The following is an 11,053-nucleotide window of genomic DNA, read 5'->3' on the forward strand; positions in this document are numbered from 1 at the left end:
TTTTATGTTTTATAAGCTTTTATTTTGAATCATTTAGATCTGAACATTCATGCCACAATAAAGAAAATTACATTGAGAATTATGCTAGGTAGCATTCCACATCAAAAATTTCTTTTTTATCATTTACCTACTCAAGGACGAGCAGGAATTAAGCTTGGGGATGCTTGATACGTCTCCAACGTATCTATAATTTTTGATTGTTCCATGCTATTATATTACCCCTTTTGGATGTCTATGGGCTTTGTTTTACACTTTTATATCATTTTTGGGACTAACCTACTAACCGGAGGCCCAGCCCATATTGCTGTTTTTTTGCCTATTTCAGTATTTCGAAGAAAATGAATATCAAACGGAGTCCAAACGGAATGAAACCTTCGGGAGCGTGATTTTTGGAACGAACGTGATCTAGAGGACTTGGAGTGCAAGCCAAGAAGCAGCCGAGGCAGCCACGAGATAGGAGGGCGCCCCCTGTAGGGCGCCCCCCCCTGTAGGGCGTGCCCCCTATCTCATGGGCCCCTCGGGCGGCCACCGACGTACTTCTTCCTCCTATATATACCTACATACCCTGAAAACATCCAGGGAGCAACCCAAACACAATTTCCACCGCCGTAACCTTCTGTATCCGCGAGATCCCATCTTGCACTACAAGAAATATGTCAACTACTGACCTTTTATCAGTGACCCTAGAAGAAATGGTCATAGATCTATGACCATTTCAGACCAATTGGTCAAAAGCTGTTCGGGGGGCTCCAAACCCTAAACCATTGCGACCATTTTGGTCAGAAAGGTCGTAATTTCCTTACATGAAATGGTTATAAAGCAAACAACGCTAGTCCGTTGCCTTATTTCTAGTTGTTAACAACCAATATAGATGGTCATAGCCTTGTAAATTGTGGTGGGTTGCTATGACTAGGCGCCACCTCATCAGTTTTGCCTATGTGTCATGTCCATGTGGCAGTTTTTGCCCTAGGTTGTGAAGCAACCTATATTTCTGTCATTCCCAAAATTCCCAAAAAATCTCGTAAATTCTTTGGGTCATATGTTTGTCAAATATGTAAAAACCTTCCTTACCTAGTTCAAAAATAATTCAAAAATATTCATTTTCCTATTCTGTTCAGAACAACAGTTTGTGAACGAAGTACCACTTTGGCATGTCCAAATAGTATCCATTTTCTACAGTGCTTTCCTATGCCCAAATAACCATCCTCCACCAAATTCCAGCTCAATCCATTCATTATTTTGAGCCGAGCTTCAAGATTCGTATTTATGTCCAGTGAGGTAGTTTGCAAAGCAAGTACCACCTAGGCTCCTCCTTTTGAGCTGAAAATTTGTGAAGATGGTCTTCTTAGTAACTGGTCGTCCTCAGCCAAAACTCACGCCCATTATCCATGTACATTTCCCGTACCGCTAATCAAACACTTGGCTGCTAATTCATGTTTGAGCATCGATCGGTCTCCTCGTGAGAACCTTATGTTGTAATTTTCTTCCTAGCACCTACCTGGGGAGTGCCCAACCCACTAGACATGCCTAGACTGCCCAGAACACATGGCAACGCCACGGTCACGCGGTGACCACGCGGCGGGCATGCGAGTTTACGCGCTCTAGAGTTGGGGGCCTCGACCACCGCCCAAACCTCGACGTATCGCCACCAAACCATGTATTTATGATTAAATAGGTACTTATGTAACTATAAATGATTTTTGGAAAAAATAAATAGCAAACTATGAGGCAACTGTAGTTCAAATTTAACCCGCTTCCTACTGAATCGGCAGGAATTTGTCTTTTTCACCAGAGGTGGATCAAAACTTTTTACACCCAACCATTTTGTCAATTGTGCATTAAATATGGCCTAGTATTTTATAAAATTGATTTGGTCCAATTTTGCAACAATTATTTGGGAGGTCCTTCACAAAAAAACTTCCTTTTGGGCACTCGAAAAATTGAAAATGGTTTTTCGTCCAAAGAAAATAGAAACTTCCTTAGGCAACATTGTTTGCCATTCCAATATGCACCCTTGTGCACAATATGAGATCATTCGAACAAACTATGCCATGAATGTGGCCATAAGATTGATCATTTGGCTTGAAAGCCAATGATCTCCATACGTGATAGCTCGTTTCTGAGAACACTTTTTTAAAATAATTGCCGTATTACAAGTTTGTTATTTTTCCTGGTAACTTGGCCACATATAATGACACAATGCGAAGGTTTCCCAATTTTTTGATTTTTTTTGAATTTTTTATGCCCGTTTCAAAATGCGGTCAAAACGGCGGGAATGACCATTCCTAGCTAGTGGTTGAATCTTGGAATTTTTTTGGTGTTTATCTGATTAAATAGATACTTATGTACCTAGAAATGATTTTTTGAAAAAATAAATAGCAAACTATGAGGCAGCTGTAGTTCAAATTTGACTCGCTTCCTGCTGAATCGGCAGGAATTTGTCTTATTCACCAGAGGTGGATCAAAACTTTTTACACCCAACCATTTGGTCAATTGTGCATTAAATATGTCCTAGTATTTTAGAAAATTGATTTGGTCCAATTTTGCAATAATTATTTGGGAGGTCCTTCACAAAAAAACCTCCTTTTGGGCACTCGAAAAATTGAAAATGGTTTTTTCCTCCAAAGAAAATGAAAACTTCCTTAGGCAACATTGTTTGCCATTCTAATATGCACCCTTCTGCACAATATGAGATCATTTTAACAAACCATGCCATGAATGTGGCCATAAGATTGTTCATTTGGCTTGAAAGCCATTGATCTCCATACGCGATGGCTCGTTTCTGAGAACACTTTTTTAAAATAATTGATGTGTTACAAGTTTTTTATTTTTCCTGGTAACTTGGCCACATATAATGACACAATGTGAAGGTTTCCCAGTTTTTTGATTTTTTCGAATTTTTTATGCCCGTTTCAAAATGCGGTCAAAACGGCGGGAATGACCGTTCCTAGCTAGTGGTTGAATCTTGGAATTTTTTTGGTGTTTCTATGATTAAATAGATACTTATGTACCTAGAAATGATTTTTTGAAAAAATAAATAGCAAACTATGAGGCAGCTGTAGTTCAAATTTGAGCCGCTTCCTACTGAATCGGCAGGAATTTGTCTTTTTCACCAAAGGTGGATCAAAACTTTTTACACCCAACCATTTGGTCAATTGTGCATTAAATATGTCCTAGTATTTTAGAAAATTGATTTGGTCCAATTTTGCAATAATTATTTGGGAGGTCCTTCACAAAAAAACCTCCTTTTGGGCACTCGAAAAATGGAAAATGGTTTTTTCGTCCAAAGAAAATAAAAACTTCCTTAGGCAACATTGTTTTCCATTCCAATATGCACCCTTGTGCACAATATGAGATCATTTGAACAAACCATGCCATGAATGTGGCCATAAGATTGATCATTTGGCTTGAAAGCCATTGATCTCCATACGCGATAGCTCGTTTCTGAGAACACTTTTTTAAAATAGTTGATGTATTACAAGTTTGTTATTTTTCCTGGGAACTTGGCCACATATAATGACACAATGTGAAGGTTTCCCAATTTTTTGATTTTTTTGAATTTTTTATGCCCGTTTCAAAATGCGGTCAAAACGGCGGGAATGACCGTTCCTAGCTAGTGGTTGAATCTTGGAATTTTTTTGGTGTTTCTCTGATTAAATAGATACTTATGTACCTAGAAATGATTTTTGGAAAAAATAAAGAGCAAACTATGAGGCAGCTACAGTTTAAATTTGACCCGTTTCCAACTGAATCGGCGGAAATTTGTGTTTTTCACGAGAGGTGGATCAAAACTTTTTACACCCAACCATTTGGTCAATTGTGCATAAAATATGTCATAGTATTTTAGAAAATTGATTTGGTACAATTTTGCAACAAATATATGGTAGGTCCTTCACAAAAAAACTCATTCCGGGCACTCGAAAAATGCAAAATGAATTTTCCATGCAAAGACAATGAAAAATCCCTTAGGCAACATTGTTTGGAATGCCAAGATGCACCCTTGTGCACAATATGAGATCATTTGAACAAACTATGCCATGAATGTGGCCCTAAGGTTGATCATTTGGCTTGAAAGCCATGAATCTTCACGCATGATAGCTCATTCTGAGAACACTTTTTTAAAATAATTGGCTTATTACAAGTTTATTATTTTTACTGGAAACTTGGTCACATATGATGACACAATGCGAAGGTTTTCCAATTTTTTGATTTTTTTTGAATTTTTTATGCCCGTTTCAAAATGCGGTCAAAACGGCGGGCTTGATCGTTCCTAGCTAGTGGTTGAATCTTGGAAAACTTTTGGTGTTTCTCTGATTAAATAGATACTTTTGTACCTAAAAATGATTTTTTGGAAAAATAAGTAGCAAACTATGAGGCAGCCACAGTTCAAATTTGACCCGCTTCCAACTGAATCGGCAGAAATTTGTCTTTTTCCTGAGAGGTGGATCAAAGCTTTTGACACCCAACCATTTGGGTAATTATGCATTAAATATGGCCTAATATTTTAGAAAATTGATTTGGTCCAATTTTGCAACAATTATTTGGTAGGTTCTTCACAAAAAAACTCATTTTGGGCACTCAAAAAATGAAAAATAATTTTTTCGTGCAAAGAAAATGAAAACTTACTTAGGCAACATTGTTTGCCATTCCATGTTTGTTATTTTCCTGAAAGCTAGTTCACAATTGGTGAAACAATGAGAAGGTCTTTTATTTTTTAGAATTTCTATCGTCATAAAATAGCTTACATGATTTTAACATCTTATTTTTAAATCTATCACGACCAATTTAATTGGTCATAATGTTGTATTGTGTTCTGATTGGTCCGTGGACCAGACACGCGGATCATGCACGAAACACTGTTGGATCCTCCGGATCCAAGGACAGCCCTCACCCCTCGCCTCCCCCACCAAACCCACGTGAGGCGAAACCCTAGCTCTGTTCTCCCCCGTTTTCCATCCACCCCCGCCTCCTTTCTTTATTTCTTTCTCCCCCCCCCTCTCCCCCGATGTAGATCCCCCTCATCGCCGCCACCCACCCCTCAGAACCTCCCCGCCACCCACCTCCGCCGCCGCCCTCACTCTCCCCTCGTCTCCCTTGTCCTTGACCAACCTCGTGGCCCGCGGGGCTCTCGCATCGCCGCCACTCCACGCTCGCGCACAACAAAAGAGAAGCCCGAGGTCCTCCTCTGATGCTCCTCTGCCTCCCTCGCCCGCGGGGCTCTCTGCTCCACCGCCGCTGCCGCATCAGAGCACGCGCGCGCGTGATGCCGTCCCCGCCTCGCTATGTCCGTCACGCCATTTGCCTCGCCTCCCATTCGCCGTGTTGATCTAATTTTAATTTCGCCGCGGTTTTTTTGACTGGCCCGGGAGTTAGGCGTGATGGTGGTGCTGCCGGCCAGGGCTCGTGCCGACTACGACTACCTCATCAAGCTCCTCCTCATGGGCGACGGCGGTGAGCCCCCCTGTTCCCTTCCCCTCCTTCATCTCTCGATCCGTGTGGGATCTGGCGGCTTATTCGCTAGGCGTTTGATTTCCATGCGCCAGTTGAGATCTGGCGCCCTAGATCATTTTTTGCGGAGGCTGTTGTGTGCCCGTGTGAAATCTGGAAGGGCGATAGGATCTAGCCTCTTGTGTTTATTGGATGGATGGTGTGTGCTCTGCGAGAGGAGTACCTTTTTCCTGCATGCAGATTATACAAGCAATGGTAGCTGTGTAGTCATAGAACTGATGCAAGTGAGCACGTAGTTAGTTAGATTGATCGTCACATGCAGTCAGGAGCAAGCTCTTGTTCCTGTAACTGTCTGTCCTGGTGTTAAAGAAATCGCATGGTTGGTATGAATTGTACATGTAGGATAACAAATTTCATTTTCTCTTTCCCCTTAACTGTGTAAGTAACTGAACCAGGATTAAGCAAACCACTAGCTTTGCCCCTGTTTCTGTGACCTTACCATACATGTATGTCTATTGCGTTAATTCTTGTCTTGGATTATTGATTAGCAGTAGGCATTTAAGATGTAGTGGGGTTGTGTCGTGGGTACCTGGGTAACTAAAATTGCTTCTGTTCTGTAACTGTATGCTTCTAGGAATGTCACATTGCAACATGCAGACTATGGGTCTAGATCTGGCAGTTGAAAGTGCTTAATCTTTCTATAAGTTTCAACTGAAGCTATTTGTATACAATAATTTACTGAATAAGCAAACTTATGTGAATATACTACGCTTGATGTTGATCATCTAGTGCATTAGTATGCAGTTCTCATTGTCAGTTCTTGTTTTCTTGATTCATTTATACTATATGATTCATGTTTTATACTTTGCCAGTAGGTAGTTCTTTTTTTGTAGGGTGCTATGCTTATCATCAGAAACTCTTGGTAATCATGTGCATGTCTTTGGCTCATGTGTGGATAGTAATTTATCAATGATCTCGAGACCATAACAGTGTAGACTGGCGCTGGTTTTGTTTAATCTGGACAGTGTTGTGTTTAAGACTGTTAGTCCAGGGTCTGTGTAGTTGTAGAATGGAGCTATTTGATGTCAGAACATTTCATTTACAAGGTCAAATTTATACTCTGTGTATGTTGATCAGATTGTTACTTAATGTTCATGCAGTAGCGGCAACAACAAGAAGGCCTGGAAGACCGAACACTGCAGGTATTTGCAGTCGCTACCAAGCTTTCTGATATTATTAGCCTACCAGATAATTTCTGATATTGCCTTTTGGTGATTACAGGGCACTGAAGATAAAGCTTACAGAAAGAAATAAAAATGGCCATATTCTCACATACTCCTGGATTTCATTTACATCAACTTCTCAAGAGAGGAGTACTCCTTTTTAGTAGTCTCAGTTTAAAGTAAATTAAATGAAAGGAGTACTCCTTTTCAGTTGTCTCAGTTTAAAGTGAATGAAAGGAGTACTTGCTCCCTGTACTAGTTACTTCTACTACTTATTTTTAGCTGTTTAGTACTACTCTGTAGATCTGTGATACTAGTCTAGTCGCTTGTATAATTTTGTTTATTTGTGTAACCTGAACCATGGAGTAGTACCCTATTCAGATATGTGTGATTATGTGTGTTCTGTAGTCTCTAGCTCCAGTACATGTGAACTATATGTTGTGGTGTAAATCATTTTCATTCTATCTTATAAATGTGTTTCTTCAATAGCTATTTCTGTTCAAGTCTTGTTGTCACTGATGTTAGCATTTAGTTTGTCTCAAGTAAAAAAAATACTGAAAATACAGTGTACAAATCAGCCCAAATATGTGAGCCTCGGTTCTGAAAACTAAAGAGTTCATATATTGGTAGATAGACTGTGATTTAGGATATGCTAAACAGAAAGCTTTATAAGATGGAACTCTCAATATCATGACTTCACTTTGTCCTTTAATTTAATATGGTTAGAACTACCATGGTTTTTTAAGTAGTTGGGGCATTAAGAAATAGTATGCTGGATGTTTGGCCTTGCATCCGTCCTTCCATGAATTCATGCTTGTGCATTGCTAGTTATTGCTTTTTTGCAGGTCTTCTTCTTCCTTGATCTGGTGCAGCAGCAACAATTCAGGGTCATGGTCATGGAGCAGCAGCCATATATTTTTCTTCTTATTCTTCCCTGAGATGACATGAGATGAGGTTTGTTTTCCTCAAGGTCAAGGTGCAGCAGCTCGATTTGATTTGATGTGATTGGATTCAGTTTCCTCATGCCTCTCTGTTTGCATTGCAGGCTCTGTTGGTCGGTCTTCAATTCTTCATGCTGCTGCTGCTACTGCTACATGAGGACCCTCTTCAATTCTGCATCCATTGCGGCTACCGCAGCTTCCACCTCCAAAAGAGCACCTGCTCCTCGTGCGGTTACCCGGTCGCCCGCATCCACAAGTGTAAGCTCCCCCCTCTCTCTGTCCTAGATCTCTAGGTCTGTTGCTGTCATGCACCATGTTCTTGTTGTTGCGCGACCTCATGTGGATGCCACGAACAGCGCTGCTCCTGCGTGCAGATTTGATTCGCCGCATTAGTATGTGGTTGTTGTCTCGCCGTGGTTGTTTAAACTGAGATGTACCCAGTTGATTCGTCATCTCGGGTCATAAATTTTTCTGCATTCCCTATTGCTGTAGCTTGTTGGATGCATAGTTTGATCTCCCAATGGGAATTATTAGTGAATGGTGATGTCTGTGGTCACGAGAATGGTGATGTTGTAGCTGGTATGCTTGATGCGTGTATGTCCATCTCTTTACTCTTTTGCTAGAACCATAAATCCTGATGCGCATGATGATCATGGTCTGGTTTGTTAGATCTATTCTGCTGGTGCGGTGCTTAAAATTTGACATGCCTGGATTCTAAAACTTGTTATTACAGTTTTCATTTCTATGATCAATTTAGAGAGTTTGACATGTCAGTATATTATATACCAAAAAAAATTCCTAGCTAGTGAGAAAATTTTAGTCACTCCATGAACGCATACTGGTTAGTGTTAGTCATATTATTTATGTACATGGCATTTGCTGTCAATTCTTGATTATAAGTTATTGGATCCCTCATTGGCTACTGTTTGATGTTCTGTACCTGTTCTTATTCTTATATGTTCATTCTTATTTTTTGCATAGGTGAAGCGTGAATCCATGTCTGAAGCTATGAAGCATATCAGCAAAGAGTAGCATATTATGTGTTGCAGTTGTAGGCAGTAGGAGGCATATCTGGGTTGTAATATACTGTAACGATTGTAATAGATTAATGCAGTATTGTTTGGGACCAATTTCATTTGCTCTCTGGTCTATTCGAAACAATGATTGTGTATGTGCTTTGAATACCCGTGAAATGGAAACCTGACAAGTTATAATGGTTGTTTGACAGATTTTGAAATTTGGGATGTGTGGGATCAATTTTGTGATAAGCATGACAAGTGGGACTAATCTGATTGGTGGGACCAGTGGCAAAAAAGGACAAAAATAAAAAACCAGTAGATTGTAAAAGACTGCATGGCCTAGGGAAAATTAACAAGGTAAAAATACATTAAAAAGGCCGAATTGTTGGGCTAGACCCATGTAGAAAATCGAATTGGACCGGGCTGAATCTTGTGCCACATCAGATTGCCACGCTGGATGCCTACGTGGCCTAGGGAGGTTGCTAGTGACCAAAACGCCACAGTAGATGTATTTTGGTCATAAACGTCTATGACCATTCCAGAAGAAAGGTCGCTATAGCCAGTTTACGACTGCGAGCTTTTGACCTTATGTTTTTGGTCACAAAAAGGTCACAAATTAAAAACAGTGACCATTCAATGACCAATAGTGCTAGTCACAAGTTGACATATTTCTTGTAGTGTTGGAGCCTTCGCCGGCGTTCTGCCGGAGGGGGAATCGACCACGGAGGTCCTCTACATCAACATCCTTGCCCCTCTGATGAGTTGTCAGTAGTTTACCACAGACCTACGGGTCCGTAGTTATTAGCTAGATGGCTTCTTCTCTCTTTTTGGATATCAATACAATGTTCTCCTCCTCTCTTGTGGAGATCTATTCGATGTAATCTCTTTTTGCAGTCTGTTTGTCGAGATCCGATGAATTGTGGGTTTATGATCAAGTTTATCTATGGATAATAATTGAATCTTCTCTGAATTCTTTTATGTGATTGGGTTATCTTTGCAAGTCTCTTCGAATTATCGGTTTGGTTTGGCCTACTAGATTGACCTTTCTTGCAATGGGAGAAGTGCTTAGCTTTGGGTTCAATCTTGCGGTGTTCTTACCCAGTGACAGAAAGGGTTGTAAGACACGTATTGTATTGTTGCCATCGAGGTTAAAAAGATGGGCTTTATATCATATTGCATGAGTTTATCCCTCTACATCATGTCATCTTGCTTAAAGCATTACTCTGTTCTTATGAACTTAATACTCTAGATGCAGGCAGGAGTCGGTCGATGTGTGGAGTAATAGTAGTAGAAGCAGGCAGGAGTCGGTCTACTTGTTATGGACGTGATGCCTATATACATGATCATGCCTAGATAATCTCATAATTATTCACTTTTCTATCAATTGCTCGACAGTAATTTGTTCACCCACCGTAATACTTATGCTATCTCGAGAGAAGCCTCTAGTGAAACCTATCGCCCCCGGGTTTATCTCTTATCATATTTGCTTACAATTTACTTTTATTTGCATCTTTACTTTTTGCATCTATATTATAAAATACCAAAAATATATTTATCTTATCATACTATGTCTATCAGACCTCACTTTCGCAAGTGGTCGTGAAGGGATTGACAACCCCTTTATCGCGTTGGTTGCGAGTTCTCAGTTTGTTTGTGTAGGTGCGTGGGACTTTTGAGGAGCCTCCTACTAGATTGATACCTTGGTTCTCAAAACTGAGGGAAATACTTATGCTACACTTGCTGCATCACCCTGTCCTCTTCGGGCACTACAAAAAAATACACTTCCGTGATGATACGTATTTGTCACAGTAGGTCGCGTTTTTTGTCATGCATGTACATCCATGACAAATTTATGACAGAATCAAGATAGTCATACCTGTGCTTTCGTAGAAGTGTTCCATGACATTACCAAAATTATCATCACGGAAGTGTCCACTTCCATGACGATAAATCGCGCATCACAGAACTGCTTTCGTCAAGGGTGACCGACACGTGGCATCCACCGTAATGGAACGCCGTTAAGCTATCGGGTCGGGTTTTGGATCCGATAACCCATTAACAGCCCCGACCAATGGGGATTTTGCATGTGTAAAATCATCATTGGCTGGAGGAAACACGTGTCAGCTCACCGTTGGGACAGATGTCATCCGCTCATTGGACCGAAGGCGCCTATGATACGGCGACACGTGGCACGACCCAACAAAGGCCCATTCCTGTGAAAATTCCGGCGCATTTGACTTGGTCAAAAGGTGGCGGGCCGGCCCACGGAAAGCCTATTAACGGCTGTTCGCATATAGCCCATTTACAGCCCGCTAACCCAGGGCCCGTTACGCCCTATCCGATTAGGCCCAGTAGCGTCATCTGGGCCGTCCAATATGATTCAGCTCGTTTTAACTTCAGGCCCGTGTGTGGCCCATGACTT

The 11,053-nt window shown here is 40.9% G+C and overlaps 1 pseudogene; it reads left to right on the forward strand.

Moving 5' to 3' along the window:
- Positions 1-5,378: 5,378 nt before the first annotated feature.
- LOC119279151 lies at positions 5,379-8,899 on the forward strand (annotated as a pseudogene).
- The last annotated feature ends 2,154 nt before the right edge of the window (positions 8,900-11,053 follow it).

Source organism: Triticum dicoccoides, chromosome 3B, assembly GCF_002162155.2.
Source record: "Triticum dicoccoides isolate Atlit2015 ecotype Zavitan chromosome 3B, WEW_v2.0, whole genome shotgun sequence".
Classification (NCBI taxonomy): Eukaryota; Viridiplantae; Streptophyta; class Magnoliopsida; order Poales; family Poaceae; genus Triticum; species Triticum dicoccoides.